General features: G+C 42.9%; 1 protein-coding gene across 12 annotated transcripts in view; it reads left to right on the top strand.

The window, feature by feature from the left end:
- ST3GAL4 (ST3 beta-galactoside alpha-2,3-sialyltransferase 4) overlaps positions 1-19,152 on the top strand; it is a 163,034-nt gene that overhangs the window by 25,749 nt on the left and 118,133 nt on the right. The window contains exon 1 of one of the 12 annotated variants that reach the window (XM_072978978.2): positions 1,064-1,084. The exons of 6 other annotated variants lie outside the window; for them this stretch is intronic. The gene's annotated coding sequence lies outside the window, so the exon portion shown is untranslated. Of the gene's footprint in view, positions 1-1,063; positions 1,085-14,864; positions 16,874-17,006; positions 17,269-19,152 lie in introns of those variants that run through there. 5 more of the 12 variants (XM_078379819.1, XM_078379818.1, XM_072978977.2 and 2 more) reach the window with 5 other exon arrangements.

The following is a 19,152-nucleotide window of genomic DNA, read 5'->3' on the forward strand; positions in this document are numbered from 1 at the left end:
GATGATCTTTGCCTAATGCTAACTGTTAGTTGCAAGCAGAGGAGGCCCATTGGATCAAATGCTGACAGGATGTGAAATCCCATTGATTCGGTGGCTCTGTTAAACATGTGGATTTGCCTACTGTCAGCTTTGTAGTGGTTCAAAGGTTGAGCAAGCACATTCCAAGCTGTGCTTTATAGCAACTTGTGCAATCAGAGCATCGATATGTACTGTATGTGTGCATTTTCATGCAGCTGAAGTTAAATTGCAGGATGTGTCCAAGATCTGCCTGTTCTCCCTCAAGCTAATTCACATGCAATAGCTATTATCCTTCTTCATGTAAATACTCAGTTTCTTTCTTTAATCATTTACATATGTGCATGAGATCTGCCCTTTTATCTTGAGCCTTCTGGATGTGAGCATAAAAGGATGGATTAAGGATGATGTCAGCTCAGTTAATCTGTGAGATGATTTTGAGAATGTCTTCCTGACTTGCAACCTAGCAAGCAGAGTTACTCAGACTGGTTTACTCATCCAGAAATGGAGCCAATGGTACTTTGGTAGCTACTGTTGTTACTTGTGAAGCTAGCCTTTGAGCAGGAATTATTTTATCTGAGCCTGAAGGCAACTATTATGCCTTTTATTTTTTATTTTTTGTTAATTTTTCTGAAGTGAATGGTTTTGATGGCCAGTTGAAACTCCTGTTGGCGGTCAAGGGACAGGAATCAATTCACCCAATTGTCTGAGGGGATCATCTTAGCAAGTCACCTGACACTGGGCTAGGACATGGTAACTGTCAGGTGCAGACCAGCTAAATCCCAGCATAACTGCCCTTTAATTTTGATGAATACTGTACAGTACAGTGCAGTCTTTGTGAAAGACGAGTTTTTTATCTGCCCAGCCACTTTTTGCATGCATGGATCTAAACTGAAGTTTAGATCCAGAAAGATACGTCCAGGTGCTTCTAGTAAAGATGGAAAGAAGAAATGACTTGGAATTTCCAAGGTATATGAGATAATAGTCTCTTTCTTCCTTTTTTTTATTGCAGTGTGGATTTTTATCCTACATTTGGGATTTCTGCCTGGAACATATGGTGTCAAGGGAGGTATGAAATTCCCTGGTAAATTAAAAAAAAGATTCTCAGTGTTGAATGCAGATATTACCATCGTTTCTACTTGAAAAGGAACATTTTTAATGGTGGGCTTGAGCCTTTTGGTTGATGGTGTCCTGATATAATTGTTTGGTACTTACGGCAGAACGTAGTGGCTTAGTACTGACCTTGTGACTGTTGAGAAATCGTAAGAAGAAAGAAATATACTGTTTATTAACTGGGTAATCCATTTAGAATATTGTGCATGAGGATAAAAAAAGGAATTCTAAATTTGATTACAGAAACTCAGTAGATCTAGCTTTTACGTGTGAAAGTCTGCCTCTGCAGTTTCTTGAACTAAAATGGAGGAGCAGAAATAAGTGTAAGTAGAGAGAAGGAGGAGGCTCTAAGAGTGCCAATCTACACATAAACTATCAATCTGCATATTCCCTGTCCAGTTCAGTTTACTTTCAACAGGCATTGATGCTCTATTTTGACAACAGTAATGTAATGGTGTTCACTAATGCCAGCAGAGAATAACTATTAGAGTAGGAGAGCCAGGTTCAAATTCTCCTAAGCCATGAAGTTCTCAGGGTGACTTTCAGGTAGTCCCTCTTTTCCAGGATCACTCCCTTCACAAAGCTGTTAAGATAAAATGGGAGGAATGGGGAAAGCTACATACTCAACCTAGAACTCCTTACAGGAAAAATGGCACATTAAAATTCCACATAAATATCATAAACAAATGCCTTCCTTTTTCTCTCTGCCCTGTCTACCTGAGGCTGGAAGATTGTGCAATCTCAGCTTTGGGAAATGGGCAGAGTGTTTTCCTTAACAGTGGGCTGTATTCTGCTTTATTCACTGTGGGGCTGAAAATACAAAATATTACAAACTCGGCTCTAAAATAGATGAAAGCGGTTGCTTTTGAACCTGTCTATATTGCAGGTATCATTTCCCCCCTCCCTCTTTCTTCCTTTTCCTGCTGTTATTTTGAGTGTACAGTATGACCACATGCCCTAGTATATCCTGAGTCGTTTTCTGAAATGTTAATTTTGTCCAGGCAGATCCCTGCCCCTCACACACACAAAATAAAACCCATAGTATTTCCTGTCTCTCTAAAACTGTCACTTAAAAAAAAACCCTGAGCTCATCATATTGGAATTCTCTTCTCTGGATGGGTGAGGCTTTTCTGCCATAATTATTAACATCTGTAGCTTTTTGTTTGGCTGTTCCTCCTGCAAAATCTCTCTCCTTCCCCTCTCTACCATCAGCCAGTCTCTCCCTTTTGAGACACCTCTGAGATGCTTAGCTTTTGTGTGGTCCCTGCTTTTACTAGAACCAGAAATTTGAAAAGTTACCCTTTTTTAAAATTACATCTCAAAAACTCCACCACCCTCCTCCCCAATCTAGCATAGTCAGCATGGCTTATGTCCATGGAGTCATAGGAGTTCTGAGAATCTGAAAAATATATCGAACTGGTAATGGTGGATTAGAGCCGTCGCTTGTTTTGTGGTTTATTTTGAACATATATATGTGTGTGCCAGTAATTATTTCTCCTCCTTTCATGTAACTAAACTCATGCATGAATGAGTTGACATTGTCCCAGGTCAGAAATGAACTTCTAGAGATTCTTAAGGTTAAGAACAGGTGGGTAGGAAATATGGAGAGCCAGAGGAACTTTATATTACAGTGGTGCCTCGCTAGACAGTTACCGCGCATGACAGTTTTTTCGCTAGACATTGACTTTTTGCGATCGCTATAGTGATTCGCAAAACAGTGATTCCTATAGGGGAATTTCGCTGAACAGTGTTTGGTCCCTGCTTTGCAAACCGATTTTTGCTAGATGACGATTTTGACAGCTCCCTCCGCGCTCGCAAAGCAAATGTTTTCGGGATCTAAGCTTCGCAAGACAGCGATTTAAACAGCTGATCGGCGGTTCGCAAAGCGGCTTTCTTATGGCCGATCTTCGCTAGAGAACGATGATTCTTCCCCACTGGAACGCATTAAGCAGGTTTCAATGCATTCCAATGGGGAAATGCTTTTTGCTAGACAATGATTTCGCTAAACAGCGATTTCACTGGAATGGATTATCATCGTCTAGTGAGACACCACTGTATTCCAAGTTCTGTGCTGGAGATAGGAAAAGTTACTGTTAGACAGTAATGGTCAGACTCAGATTGTAAGAGTTGTAGTCCAAAAGGTAACTTGTTGAAATTTTACTCTTTGCTCAGTATTATTAACTTAGATTGTGGTGAGTTCCAGATAGTAGGCTGGCTGGGCATGACTTTTTACTTGATCCCTTGACTTGTGCATAACAGGGATTGAAGCTGGGCCTTCTGGACGATAACAAGACTGCTCAGTCCTTGAGTTTTGATCCATCCATTTGTCTCTTACGGATAGAAAGAGGAGGTCCAGTCATTTGTAACACTGCATTTCTGCCCCCCGCCCCCAAAAAGGAAAAAAAATCAGTAGATCCCATTGGCACCTCTCTCTCTCTCTCTCTCTCTCTCTCATGAAAAATATGTTTTTGACATTGCTTCAGAAAAATCTTCCACACTGCAAATTATTAAAGTAATTAAAATTACATGATTACTGTAATTGTTATTAGAAATGGAGTGCAGTTCTTAAGAAGAGAGCTCAAAGATTTCCGAGGCTTCCCTGAGCAAAGCTGGGAAAAAATGCCTTTTGGACTGCAGTGTCCAAAATGCATTGGCCGTGTTGGTTGGGGAATGATGGGAGTTGTCTTTAAAAAAAAACGTTCACGTGCTTTGTTATGTTCCATAATGGAGATGGGCATGAACTGCCGGGTTCGGCGGTTTGTGCTGATTTGTTTATTGGCTGAATGGGTGTTTGGCGCTTCAAAGCCCTGCCTCCTCTGTTGGGAGCCCACCCGGAGGCAGTGCCTGGAGGAGGCAGGGCAGAGAAGCCAGGCCATGGCCTCCAAGTCGGCCCCCACGAAAGGAGGCAGAGCTTTGAAGTGGAGAAATTTGTTCGGCCGATAAACGAGCCGCCGAATTGCAGGTCCATGCCCATTTCTATTCTATAAATACAGTTCACTAGTTAAGCAGATTTGGCCTTCCACTCCTAGATATAATGAAAAACAGAACAATTATTTCTCAATTATATCTTGATACTACATCTCAAAGAATACTGAATTTGTCTTGTGGAATATGATGGTGCTTGTTGTTCTCCATATACTGCAAGACTCGGAGAAATCTGACAGGTCATATATTTCTCCATGTATTGAGGCATTCAGTAAGTGGGTATTTCAACTTCTTTTTTTCTTTGCATTTAGATTTCTTTTAAAAAAGCAACAACAGTGTAACATTGCTGAAATTAAAATCTTCGATTGTGGGTTTGCACCATGAGCAATGTAATATTTGGCCCCATAGATGGTGCCAGATTGCAGCTCCAGTCACCCCTCAACATTGGTTAAACCAGCTAACAGGAGTTGTCCTCTAACAACAACCTGTGGGACTCACACAACTTCCCAGCACCCTCCTCCATTAAAGAATATTCAGCCCAGGAATGGATGGATGTATGTATTTGGCATACTAGAAGTGAACAGAGTTGTCAGTCTCTCCACACAAAACCCCTTCCTTGGGGTCACCGGACATTGTGACTTGACAGCACACAACAACAACATCACAGTTACAGTAGTTTGGTACCATTTTGACTATTGTGGCTCCATACTGTACAAACCTGGAATTATACAAAGTGCTTAGAATTCTCTCCTGTACAAGGGACTGCAGTAGAGTTCACCAGGAAAGAAATTGGTGTAACTCATCAAATTGCAAACACATAGGATTCTATATGATGGAGCCGTCACAGTTAAAGTTGGTGTTTGATTCTTCAAAAATCCTCCAGTTTAGGAATGTGAGATGATGTGCTTCTGGATCCATGATTCAGAACCCATGGGAATGGCCCAATATGGCTGCATAATATTGGACCTGCATTGCCAGCAGGAAAAAGGATGCCAGGCTTTTCATAGCAAAGGGCAGCCGGAATGTTGACCACACCGAGGGCAGCGGTGAAGATGGTCTGCAGGATGTGCTCGCGACTATTCATAAAGTGACACCAAACAGGGGTAGATTCCAAGAAAGGTGACTCATTTTTCATCAGTTAACCACTTCTCACCCAAACACGTAACAGTTGCGGTGGCTGTTTTTCGACAGGTGTGAAAATACTCTAGTGCAGAATTCAGCCTAGGTGAAGCAACAGTTTGTGTCTCTAAAAGCAACTTTTGGTTCTAGAGTTAATCTCTCCTACACTCCTTCTGTCGTGGTGATGCTGCGGATTAAACTGCAGAAGCCTCTGTGCAGCAAGGTCAGAAGACCAGCAGTCGTAAGATTGAATCCACACAACGGAGTGAGCTCCCGTCTCTTGTCCCAGCTCCTCACCAACCTAGCAGTTCGAAAGCATGTAAATGTGAGTAGATAAGTAGGTACCACCTTGGTGGGAACATTATGGAGTTCCGTATCTAGTCAGGCTGGCCACGTGACCACGGAAACTGTCTTCGGACAAACGCCGGCTCTACGGCTTGGAGACGGGGATGAACACCGCGCCCTAGAGTCGGACACGGCTGGACTAAACGTGAAGGGGAACCTTTACCTTACACTCCTTGTCCTGGAGCTTGTTTCCTTCTATCTGAGGCTGGTTTCAATGCCCCTCGGCCCTTGATGACCTCAGGACCAGCAGAGCCAAAATCTTCCTGACCATTAAAAATCCTCATTTAAGGGAAATATGGTAAATTTTTGGAAGGAGAACAAAAACAATGGAGAGGCAACCCAGTGCCATCTCTCAAAGCTCTGTTGAAGGCCAGCCAGGAGTGAAAAACAAAGCAACGCTTTGTGGCACTCTTGCCTGACAAAACTCCCTTTCTTTCTGCCTTTGTTGTGGGAAACCGCCCCAAGTACTGCATGAGGTAGCGTAGAAACCTTATCTCATGGTGACTCTTGCAGTGGATTTGCCAATTGACCTATGAATGGTATAGGATTAGAGACCATTTCCTCCTCAATCAAGTACCTGTATCTTTTTGGCATTTTGGACTACAGTTGCCTGTCCTACACAGAAGGAACGGTGGCTAGGAAGGATGGCCTTTGTGCTTTAACATGGGTGAGAGGCACCAAGTTAGAGAAAACTGACCTAGCTTTACCCGGCATTTTTGTTCTGCCGTATGGCAATGATGAAGAATGCATCGTTTTCTGGATAACGATATAGTCTAATGCCCGTCAACCCTGGCCAATATGGGCAATGTTCAGGGATGGTGGGATCATAATCAGATGGCATTTAGAGGGCTATAGGTTTTCCTCCATTGTCAAATCTCTCTGCTGTCTCATTCCTGGATGATGGGGGTTGGAGTCTTAATCTCCCACTTGGTGCTAGATTTACTCTCTCCCCCTTTCAGTGAAACATAAAGCTAAAGTTGAAATTTTTCCTTCCTTCCTTCCTTCCTTCCTTCCTTCCTTCCTTCCTTCCTTCCTTCCTTCCTTCCTCCCTCCCTGCTAAGAGAGTCTTCCTTTAGACTCTGTGACTGCAGACTGTCTTCCGTGGAGAAGCAGCCTCTTGCTTGAATGCGGTCACCACACCTGCTGTTTAAAGCCTTAACAGCTTGTTCGGCTTTAGTGCTATTTTGGGAATTGCAACAAAACGAAACGAAAAATCCTGTCCTGCAACGAGCTCATCCACCTTTACTTCTATCCAAGCCACCCTTATGTTAGAAAAAAAAGGCATTAGATTTTGCTTTTTCTCATTGTTTATGATTTCTAAAAGTAGCATGTGATGAATGGCAAGATTGGATGCTCCAGGGGTTACTCGGATGCACTCATTCATTCATTTGTTCGTTCTCTCTCTCTCTTTCTCAGTCTCTCAGTCTCTCCCACCTCTCTTTTCAAAGAGCCCTAGGTAGGGAAGGAGGAGCATGAGAAGAAAATAAGAAGCGTTCAGATCAGAGAAGAAAAATGGTTCAGACAGGGCCAGCAAGATTCCTTTTATAGCGAGGATGAGAAACTTCTCAGGATTGGCGGGGACGTACTTAACCCCTCCAGAACCCAGTTAAGGGATTTGTCTCACTATGGGGTTTCTTACTGCAACAGTTGCCCCATGCAGCCTGAAGGGCAACGTCAGAAATGGCTTGGGTTCCAGCTATATCTTAAAAGACTACCTCTCCCTCCATCAGTCTGCCCGAGCATTAAGATAATCAGGGGAGGCCTTTCTCTCCATCTCACCACACCTTCACAGGTGTGCTTGGTGGGGACACAGGAAAGGGCTTTCTCTTTCATTGCTTCCATTGCTCTGGAACTCCTTTCCACGGGAAGCTAGGCTGGCCCCATCTCGGTCGTCCTTTCCCGAGGAGTCAAAGAGCGTTCTCTTCGCGCCGGCTTTCCCTTAGTGACTGGCAGCCTGAGAAGGTTTATTTTTTAAATGGATTCTTGCACTCAGTTGTTTTTAAATGCGTTTTTCGTATTGATTTGATTGTGTTTTTAATATAATACTTGTTTAATTCTTTTCTTTATAATGTTTGTATACTCGCTGGTTTTAACCTTTAAATATTATCTCTTCATTGCTGTAAGCTGCCTTGGGCCCTTTTAAAGGAGAAAAGGCAGGATAAAAATATTTTAAATGAATGAATATTAATTTTTCTCCCTCTCCAGAAGTCATGGTATGGGATGAAAATGGAAATAAAAAAGCTGTGGTTGGGGGTATAATGGGAGACAGAAACTACATTATTTTTGTCTCTGCCTCCCTGGAATAATGAAGGGAAGTGCTTCCCAACACAGTGATGCCTCGCAAGACGAAATAAATTTGTTCTGCGAGCCGTGTCGTATTGCAATTTTTTTGTCTTGTGAAGCGCAGTACTAATGGTTTTGCGATTTAAAACAAACCTCCCCAAAAAGGGGAAAAATTCGTCTTGTGAAGCACGGCCATAGAAAAATTTGTCTTGCGAATCACCAAAAAAATATATATCGCAAAATGCTTTCGTCTTGTGAATTTTTCGTTGTGTGAGGCATACGTCTTGTAGCCACCGAACAGCTGAACCGTTTACCGACCTTCACTCTGCGATTTTCGCCCTATGCAGGCACCGTTTTGCGATCGCATTTGCGATCGCAAAACCGGCCTCGTAGAGCGAATTCATCACTGTACGAGGCGCCCGTTGTGCGAGGCACCACTGTATACAAAAAATAATAAAGGGCAAATTTTTAAAAATTAATTGTAAGCAAACTAATCAAAGGACTTGCCAAATGTGCAGACGGCCTATGTTTGCTGAAAGGATACTTAATGGCCTCTTTCTCTTTTATTGAAGGAAGGGCGAGAATCTTGCATACCTGAACTCACAATTCTGCAGATCAAGATCCTTCCTTTCTGTGTCTGGTGTAATATTGTCTTCTCCCATAGTGGTTCTCCTGGTGTTTATTTGATGGTAATTTGCCATACCTGCTACTCATTTAGCTGGAAATGCTAGGGATTAGTCTCTCCTTGGGAAAGCCCTCCCTGTGTACCATTGAGCTGTCGTGAACAATCCAGGTTGCCTTTTCTGTGCGCAGCTGGGCCATGGTGTCCTTGAAGTGTGCGTGGGCACTAATGCTGTTGTACAGTCCCTGCAGAACCGAGCCCAAACAGAGTATTAAAAGATTTAGATTTTGACTCAGAGCTCTAATGTGCTGAGAATTACATGTGCTGTAAGTCAGACAGGTAAGGCGTAATTGGAAAAAGAATCATTTTTGTTTAATTTACTGTAATTTTCAGTGTATAAGACTATACTTTCGTCTAAAATCTTTAGACTAAAAATTGAGGGTTGTCTTATACATGGAAGTAAGCTGAGGAGAGAACAAAAACAAGTGGAGGGGAAAGCAGGGATCAAAGCGATCCTGCAGCGCTTTGATCCCTTCCCCCCTACACTTGCTAAGCCCCACTTAGATTTCTTAATTTTGGATTAGAAAAGTGGGGGGGTGTCTTATACATGGGGGCATCTTATACATGGAATAATACGGTAGTTTGGTGCCCAAGGAGGAAAGGCAACATACAAACACAGCTAATCTTTTTTTCTTCGTATTAGACCATTGCACAGTTTGGAATCGTGAACACACACGAAATATAGGCGAAACCAAAGATAATCAAGAGTTGTTTTTCACCAGAAGTGGCCAGAGCTTCTGATGTCTGGAGGAACCTTTCCTCAATTTCCGCCGTCGTCCAGGGGGGTTGGAGTCCATGAAGTTGAATGTCTTTGGTTCTGTTCCAGTGCAGTGCTTCTGGAAGTGAAAGATTTGTCGGCTGCACACCGTTGTTCCCCAGTGCATCTAATAAATAGCATTTAAAATTGGAGCAGGAACTAGAAAGGAGGAAGACGGCAGCATCTCCTTTTAGCAATAAAGACAGGCCAGGCAAAACAGAGCCATCTTTAGCTCTCCCCAGAAGACAAACATTAAAGGCGGTCTCCTGATCTCCTCTAGGCATGCATTCCACCAAAGTGGCAATGTCACCTAGAAAGAAGCTCATGGGTCACCTTTCCGTCAACCTGGCATCACTTGGAAATGGGGCACCGAGCACAGGTCCAGGTGAAGATAAACTTGTGTGGAAGCACGTGGGCTTCTAGACAACCTGTGGTAAGATAATATTATTTTTGACATCAGCTGTTTGGTGACCCAAGGCTGAGGAGCACTAGTTCGTAACCATAGTTATGGAAGAATGAGGCAAGACTCTGAATGCGCAGGGATCCGGGAAGATTCAGGTGCTACCTTGCAAGTTGCCAGCTCTTACCTTCTAAATCCTGCTTCTGCGCAGCCTCTGCCTGTCCTCCTCTTGCTTTCGCAGCATGCTTCGAACTCTCTTCCCAGAACTCTTGTAAGGTCTTACTATAGTCTAGCAGATTCCTCCTCTTTAAATGACAACAACATAGTCTCTCTCTGTTCCCTCAATGAAAATATTGCCTACAAATATTTACCAGCAGAAACCAAGGTGGAATTAGTCACAGATTGGCTTGTTTTCTCATGGTAGACAGCCCCAGGCAGGCAGCAGAAGGATATGACTTCCTTCCATCTTTCCTGCTTGCAATACTGATTTAAATGAATTAGCATATGCAGATGAAAGGAGGCTAGTCTTTCCTTTGAGGAAAACCACCGCATCTTGTCCTATCTGAGGCCTTCAACTGTGTTCGTGTTCCTATATGTTTTCACCCTTTCTCACAGTGCAACACTTATTCCTTTTGCGTTGCTCCCAACCCACAACTATCAATTTTGCCATGTTGGGATTTTTGATATGTGTTTTGCATTTCTTCTTCCTTTAATGGGGTTTCTCCTGTGGCCACCTGAGGGACAACAGTGTGTTTTTCTACCACCTTTGATAGACCCAAGTCCTTCTTTTCTCTGATAACATTTGACAATAGAGTGAGTTGCTTCTAATGATTATGCTTCTAATGATTTGTTCTGTTAGAAAATGTCTCAGCTGGATTTTAATGTTATCTCCTCTGGTAAGAAAATCCTACTAGAGCTCTGGGAAAAGCAGATCCTCGTGGGATTGCTACACCTGTGATGTTCTCCTAAGAGCAGACACTTTCATTTTTGTCTTAAGCAGCCTACATGTGGGTTGCTTATTATTAGCAAACGATTATGTGCTTGTCCCCAGAATGCAAAATGGGGAGAGGGAGGAAAGAAGGTATTTGCAAGGGGGAAATAACCTTTGTTATTTCATCCTGTAAATAGATTCCAACTTGTAGCAACCCTAAGAATTAATGACCTTCAGAATGCTGTCTCATTAGGAGCTGGACAGCTTCTTGCAAACTGAAATGGCTTCCTTTATTGAATCAATGTGTCTTGTGTTCAGTTTTCCTGCTGCCATCCACTTTTCCCAGTATTCTTGTCTTTTCCAGTGAATCTTGTCTTGAAATGATAAACCCAAAGTACAGTGTTATTATCATTACTGTTGTTGTTTTGATTTATACACTGCCCCATGGCGCTGGAGCACTCATGGGGGGGGGGTTGCAACAAAAGTGTGCAAGCAACACTTCACCCCCAGCGAGATGGGTACTCAGTTTTCTGACCTTGGAAGAATGGAAGACTCAGCCAGCTCTTGAGCCAGATACCTGAACACACTGGAATTGAACTCAGTTTATGAGCAGAGGCTTGACTGCAGTACTGCAGTTTAACTATTGTACTACGAGAATCACCTCAGTAGCCTCAATGTAGTCATGTCCACTTCTGGAGAGATTTCAATTCAACTCAACAAGAGTTGATTTGCTCCATTCCCCCTTGATTTTTCTTACTGGCAGTCCATGGTATTCGTAAAGCTGCATTTCAACTGAGTTCACCTCGGACTGGTCAGCCTTTTAAAAGAAAACCGGTCTCCCTTTCATATCTTGTGGTGGCCACTGTTATATGCTGTCAAACTGCTTATGATAATCTTATTAACTGGTGACCTCCGCAAAATCCTTGTTGTCAACAGCTTGCTCTTGCTGAGTGAAGGCAGTGACTTTTTATTTTTATTGAGTCATATTCAGTCTTCTTCTTTTCCTGTTGCTTTCACGTTTTCCAAAGATTATTGTCTTTTCCAGTGGGTCATGTTCCCAAAGTACAACAGCACTCAGTTTAACTTCTTGGGAGAGTTCTGGCTTTATTTGATAGAACCCACTTCTTTGTCTTGTCGGCAGTCCGTTGTCTTCTCAAAGCTCTCTTTCGACACCACATTTCAATTGAATCTCCCTCCCTCCCTTATTCGGTGGTAGAGAACGCTTAATTCTTCTGCTCTGCTTCCATGCCCGCTATTAGAGATGGGCACAAGCTGCCAGTTCAGGAGTTTGTGCTGATTTGTTTATTGGCTGAACAATGTCTGGCACTTCCCAGCCCTGCCTCCTCAGGCAGGCGCCCACTCAGGGTCAGTGTCCCAGCTTCCCTCCCCTGCCTCCTCTGAGCGCAGCCTATGAGCGGAGGAGACGGAGCTGGGAAGTGGTGAACACTTGTTTGGCCGATAAATGAACTGGCATAAACCACCGAACCAGTGATTCATGCCCATCCCTTTCTACTATGTTTCCTTTGTAGCACTTATTCTGTAATCTGTGGGTGGGGGAGGTATAGGTACAACGAGACTGTTTTTAAAAAATGGCTCTTCAGAGCACAGGGTCAGATGGACTAAGAGTGAATCCTCACCTCCCACTCATTACTTCCCTTCTTTGCAAGTGTCTCTTGCAGAACGGGAGCTGTTGAATTTGTCACAAAATGTCCCCTTCTACCCTGCGAAACCAAATCATCAGCAGAAAGTAAGAAAGCTTGCTGAGCAGGCACGTTGCCGTCATGAGAGATGCTCCCCACAGATCCACGACAAAAATGCGCTCCTACGGCTTCCGTAGCTGCCTGAGCAATTCTGCTGCAAACTAGCCTGTTGGCAAACCTGCGCGGCCATTTTGCTTTCTCCTCAGTAATTTCAGTACAGAATTCTTATCACGGTGTGTGTATGTTCCCTGTTTTGATGTCCCTGCTGGGTTTTAAAAAGGCAACAACGATCATAATGAGGCAAGCTGTCTGGATAGCTCAGTGAGTTAGGTCTCTGGCTGTGGAGCCAGAGGTTGGAAGTTCAATTCTACTCTATGTCTCCCAGGAGAACAGCCAGCCTGTGTGGCCTTGGGCAAGCTGCACAGTCCCAGGACGCCCCTGGAAGAAGGGAATGGTAAACCACTTCTCTCTACCTAGGTAAAGGTTCCCCTTGACAATTTTTGTCCAGTCGTGTTCGACTCTAGGGGGCGGTACTCATCTCCGTTTCCAAGCCATAGAGCTAGCATTTGTCCGAAGACAATCTTCTGTGGTCACATGGCCAGTGTGACTTAGACACGGAACACTGTTACCTTCCCACAATGGTGGTCCCTATTTATCTACTTGCATTTGCATGCTTTCGAACCGCTAGGTTGGCGGGAGCTGGGACAAGCGACGGGAGCTCACTCCGTCGCGTGGATTCGATCTTATGACTGCTTGGTCTTCTGACCCTGCAGCACAGAGGCTTCTGCGGTTTAGCCTGCAGCGCCACCACGTCCCTCTCTCTACCTAAGAAATCCTGAAATGGATCATCGTAAGTCACAATTGACTTGACAGCACACTATTATTATTAAAGCGGAATGAACAAAGATGATGATATTAAGGTTGTATCCAGCTCCTGCTGTGCCTAATCAGTGTTTGTCCCTCCCACATTACAGCATGAAAGAAAAAAATAATACAGAAAACAGTTTCTCTGCTCTTCTGTTTTTTTTGTCTTTCTTGGGCAGACCCTGCCTGCATACTGACTGGTAGGACGGGAGAGACAAAGGCAGTAGATGTTTCCTGCCAATTACATGCCTCAAAGACCTTGCAGGGAAATCAATTTCACGGTGCACTTCCCTTGTACTGCTGCATTAATTCCATTGTGACACACGTGTAAGTCACTTACGAGCGCGGCACCTCAATGGCCACAGGATCATAAGTGGGGCGAAGCCGCTATTGCGTAAGATAGAGCCGCAAGATAGAACCGCCTGTCTGGAAAGAATGGCAGCATCTCCGATCTGGAGTTTGTTGTTATCTGTATGCTGGAAAGGTGGCATTCCAGCCCTGACCCACAAGCTTTGCTCTTTGGGAGGTCTACAAGATATTTTTGTTTGGCTGTCACTGTTTCTCACCAAACCCATCACGGACATTCAACTGCTAACATATGTAAGAGGAGCTGGCAAATCCCAGTGTTGTTAGAATGCTTATTTTATTTATTGGCTGTATTTATATCTTGCTCTTCCTGTGTTTCACCTCAAGGTGGCACACTTGGCTCCTCGCTTCATCCTCCTAACATCCCTGTGAGGTTGCCCTGGGTTTGAGAGCATAGCTGGCCCACGATCATTGAGTGAGTTTCCTGGCCCAATGGGGAAGTGGGCCAAAATCCAATTGTTAATCTTAACTAGCAGACTCATTGAATCGACTACGGAATAGCCAACGAACACTTGGTGTAAATCCAATTAATTCAATGAATCTACGCTACCTTGGAGGAACTGTTGGATTTAGGCCTTGGACCTAAATCCAGCAGTTCCTCTAAGGTAGCATAGATTCACTGAATTAATTGGATTTACACCAAGTGTTCGCTAGTTATTCCGTAGTCGATTCAATGAGTCTGCTAGTTATGTTTCCCCAAAATCCTAATCCAAACCCCCTCTCAGTAGTTTATAACACTGGCTTGTTACTGCTTTTATCTTTTAATATGTATTGTATGCCCTCTTGAGGGCTTGTTCTCTGGAAGAAGTTACGAAAGCCTTTTAGCAGCCAGATTCCCTCAGACCCCAGTTGTGTAGAAACCCGGCTAAAAAGCAGCCGCTTTGAACTTTATAAAATTCAGCACTTATTTGGATTATCTTGTTAATCCTTTCTGGAGGGGGTTGATGTACTTGGAAAGGAGAATGAGGGAAAAGTACATCCAGGTATCATCCTTTAGCAGACTGGCTTTTTCAATTTGACTTATTTTTCAGTGTGAAATCCGTTGAAGACTGCCTTTCCTCCCTCAGGCAAGTGTAACGTAATTATAGTTTCAGAATGAAACCCACGGGTTATTAAGAGATGATGTGGTTTAATGCTGTGAAGCTGAACATATTAGACGTTCTTTCCCTGCTTTTCTCAAAGGTCACGGGGCTTGTCTCCCATCTCTTCAGATGTTTTAATTGACAGGGTACGTATATATGTATCCTGCCAACCTAGCAGTTTGAAAGCATGTAAAAGTGCGACTAGATAAATAGGTACCACCTTGGTGGGAAGGTAATGACATTCCGTGTCTAGTTGTGCTGGCCACGTGACCACGAAAACTGTCTTCAGACAAATGCTGGCTCTACGGCTTGGAAACGGGGGTGAGCACTGCGTTATAGATTCAGACACGACTGGACTCAGTGTCAAGGGAACCTGTATGCGTGTGTGTGTGTGTGTGTGTGTGTGTGTGTGTGTGTGTGTGTGTGTGTGTGTGTGTGTGTGTGTGTGTGTGTGTGTGCGCGCGCATGTACGCATGCATGTATGTGTGTGCGTGCATGCATGCATGCATGCATGCGTGCATTCGTTCGTTCATTCATTCATTCATTCATTCATTCATTCATTCATTCATTCATTCATTCATTCATTCATTCATTCATTCCACTTCTGCCCCATTAGTGTTATCGCTCTCTGGATGCATCACAGTATACAGTAAAACCATACAGTTAAAATCACCATGCAATGAATAAAATAAAAGTAGAATAAAATAAAATAGCCAGTATAACCTGTGGTAAGGGATTATGGGAGTTGTAGCCTGGACATCTGGGGGCCAAAGATGTTCCCTGAATCTGAAGGTACAAGAAATAAGGAGGAGGGGAAGTATAGGTTTTTGGAACTGCAAAGCACCATTTCAGGAATAAAGAGTGTAATATATAATATAATCTTAGAACTGTAGACTTGGAAAAGGGATCATTGAGTCCACCCCCTGTCAAGAAGGGACAGTGGGGAATTGAACTCCCAACCTCTGGCTCCTGATTTCTAAAAAGATTTCTTAGACTTATTCTGGCATTACAAATGTTGGCACTCTGAATATTCTTGAGAAGGCTCTGTTGTACTCAGTTGTCATGTTCTTTGTGGTTTTAGTGGCAGCTCTGCGGAGGAGAAAGCTCCTGCACGTATGTAAACTGTACATGCGACCAAGAACCTGTTTGTTTGTTTTTTAGCTGCATATGAGCAGAAACCTCTCATCTTTGGACTGAGTACTGACAGATGTGACAACGGAGGGAGAAAGCTAAGGGCTCCCGTCCAAACTGTGCATAGTGCTTACACTTATAACATCTGAATAGGGCTCATGTTAGGCCAGTCTTTCCAAAACACATAGCAACAGCAGAACTAGGAAGTAATGAGTTACAAGTAATGCAGTAACATGTAACTGGTTACTTTGGGGAGAGAAAGGAAGATGCAATGAATTTGCATTTTAAAAGCAACATAAGGAGTAGGGACAATGTTACTTTCTTGGTGTAATGACTAGTATTTTATACTTTTAAAAGTTCTTTTTAAAGGGCATTTGAAAGCCTTTTAGAGGCACTTTGACAAGAACTTTTCAACTTTTCTGCCATTCTTTCGTAAAATCTAAATGTAAAAAGTAGCACTAACTAGGATTAGTTCTTTAGGTATCTGGCTGTTGATCCAGAGATTGGGAGTTTCATTCCCCACTGTGTTTCCTTGACAAGGGGCTGGACTTGATGATCTATAGGGTCCCTTCTAGCTCTGAAGTTGATGATAAAATGATGACAACGACGACGATGATTAGAAGTATTATTACGCAACCATATTGAGCAGCACACAAATATTGTGCATGATTAGTTTGTCAACATTGTAACCCTTAAATGCAACGGATTACTTTTCAGAAAATTATTAAAAAGAATGGGTTACTTTTTAAAGGTAATTTTCTAAGCTCTGGGCAATATAGTATGTATTTCACTGTAGAATTCAAAGTTTTGCAACAGGCAAACTCCGAAGCTATTGAGGAAAGAACAGCCCTTGCAAACAGCAAGAGATAGAACATGCTTTTAATAAGGAGTGTGTCCAGATGGCACCATTGATATCACAAATACTTGCCTCCTCTCCCACTGACGACTTCTTCGCCCGTGCTCCTAAACTGCAAAGACGTTGGATGCCTGTCGGTCTTTGTGCCTTAAATTTCTGTAGATTCTTCCCCGCTCATGTCCAAAGATGGAATACTGTCTTAATTAAAAGTGGCCGCCGTGGCTCTGACAGGGTTTTTGGGACAGAGGCCACCCTCCTTGGCTCAGGCAACGGAAAGATGATTGGGAATGCGAGGCCGCCCGAGGTGAGGGGTGCCTGGTTCACTTCGTAAATGCGGACGTGTGTTGGAAAGCGAAACACAAAGGCAAGCCGTTATCTGTTCAGCTCCAGGAGCGGGACAGCCGTGGGAAGACATTAACTCTGCCAAGTTCGTTTTTGTATCTTTTGTAAAGCTGTAGGGCTGTGATGTTTTTCAGCCTTGTCTGTTGGGAGGCAGGCTAGAAGAGAATAATGTCTTGTGACAAAGGATCTGTCACGGTGAGCTTGTGGTTTTCAGGAGGGCGACATGTAAAATGTGATTTCCTGATGGGCGCACCGTGAAGCTGAGTTGAAACAAGGTAAAGATGACGTTGGCGTCTAACCAACCTGAGGACAAAGGAAAGAGCTTTCTCCCAGTGGGTGGACTAGTGAAGAATCATTGTAACAGATTGAGGAAAATCACCTCTTCAGCTCTGATCTATCTATCTATCTATCTATCTATCTATCTATCTATCTATCTATCTATCTATCTATCTATCTATCTATCTATCTATCTATCTATCTATCTATCTATCTATCTATCTATCTATCTATCTATCTATCTATCTATCTATCTATCTATCTATCTATCTATCTATCTATCTATCTATCTATCTATCTGTCTGTCTGTCTGTCTGTCTGTCTGTCTGTCTGTCTGTCTGTCTGTCTGTCTGTCTGTCTGTCTGTCTGTCTGTCTGTCTGTCTGTCTGTCTGTCTGTCTGTCTGTCTATCTGTCTGTCTATCTATCATCTGTCTATCTGTCTATCTATCATCTGTCTATCTATCATCTGTCTATCATCTGTCTATCTATCATCTGTCTATCTATCATCTGTCTGTCTGTCTGTTTATTTGTTTATTTGTTTATTAATCTTCTGTCCTTTATTTCCCCCTTGAAGTAGTGGTCAAAGCTGCTCACAGACCTCATAAAATTGAGTAAATCCAAATTGAATGCAGATCAAACCGTAAATCTGCAAAACCATCTTTAATAGTGGGATATATTCTGATACCTCAGCAATGGTCATTGTGAGACTGAAAAATTACAATATATAGTCTCCATGCTCCATATGAATTACAAGGTGTTGAATTTGACCCTGCAGATTGAGCAAAAAGTTTGGATTCTGGACAAGTTGTAGCTTTAATTTTTATTAACTACTAGCCGTTAGTTTTACTTCTCCCAATTCACATGTTGATAGTGCAGTTGATACTGATCATCAACCTAGGAACTGGACTGAATAAAACAAAATCAAATTTGTTTGGTTCCCCCCCCCCCGGTTTTAAATACACAAAACCAAGGCATATTTTCATTGACTGCCAGCTTTGACATTCTCATATGCACAGTGGAATTGTTTTTTTTTTTTACCTGGAAATACAGGTTTTTCTTCCAGCCTTGCAAGCGACTAATCTCTAGGGACCCTATTGGTTAAAAAGTGTTTTTCTTTTTTCTCTGTGTCTTGTTCTCCCCAGCCTTCTATTGTCTTCTTCATTGCCGGATGTCAGATTTTGGTTTGCCTTGATTACTCCTGAATCTCCTCTTTTGAGCCGGTGGGTTTTAGGTGAAGGCTGAGAAAGGCAGGCGGGCGGGCCTGCCTGCTATAATCGGCATCGCCGGAGGTAGCATAGTGGACTTTCGGAATGTCATGAGACAAAACCTCTTCTGTTAAGTACCATTAGTATCATACTTTGCAGGAGTGAGAATTGAACCCTTTTTTTTGTTCTCCCCCCCCATCCTGTTCACATTTCTAGACCATAAGGAAAGAAAAAGGTCATCTCTCCCCTTCTCAGAACTCAGAAATGACTAGTTATTTTAAATGTGCCTACCTGCAGTAAGATTTGAGTAGTGGGAGACTGAAGGTTGGTAATGAAGGTATAATGAAACACTATTTCAGAAGGAACTTAATGTGATGTACATGTTATTGGTGTAACATGTAATGCTTTCTAGTTCTGTTTATAGGGGGCTTTTTAAGTCCCGTATTTTTCAATGTATAAGATGCCCCCGTGTATAGGACGCCCCCCACTTTTCTAACCCAAAATTAAGAAATCTAAGTGGGGCTTAGCAAGTGGAGGGGAAAGCAGGGATCAAAGCCCTGCAGGATCACTTTGATCCCTGCTTTCCTCTGCACTTGTTTTTGTTCTCTCCTCAGCTTACTTCTGTGTGTGAGATGACCCTCATTTTTTAGTCTAAAGAGTTTAGACAAAAGTATAGTCTTATACTCAGAAAAATACAGTATTTTAATGAGATTTTTTTCAGTTTTGATGCCACTCTTTACGGTCCGTTCTAAGTGTCCC

This window comes from Pogona vitticeps, chromosome 8, assembly GCF_051106095.1.
Source record: "Pogona vitticeps strain Pit_001003342236 chromosome 8, PviZW2.1, whole genome shotgun sequence".
NCBI classification, from domain to species: Eukaryota; Metazoa; Chordata; class Lepidosauria; order Squamata; family Agamidae; genus Pogona; species Pogona vitticeps.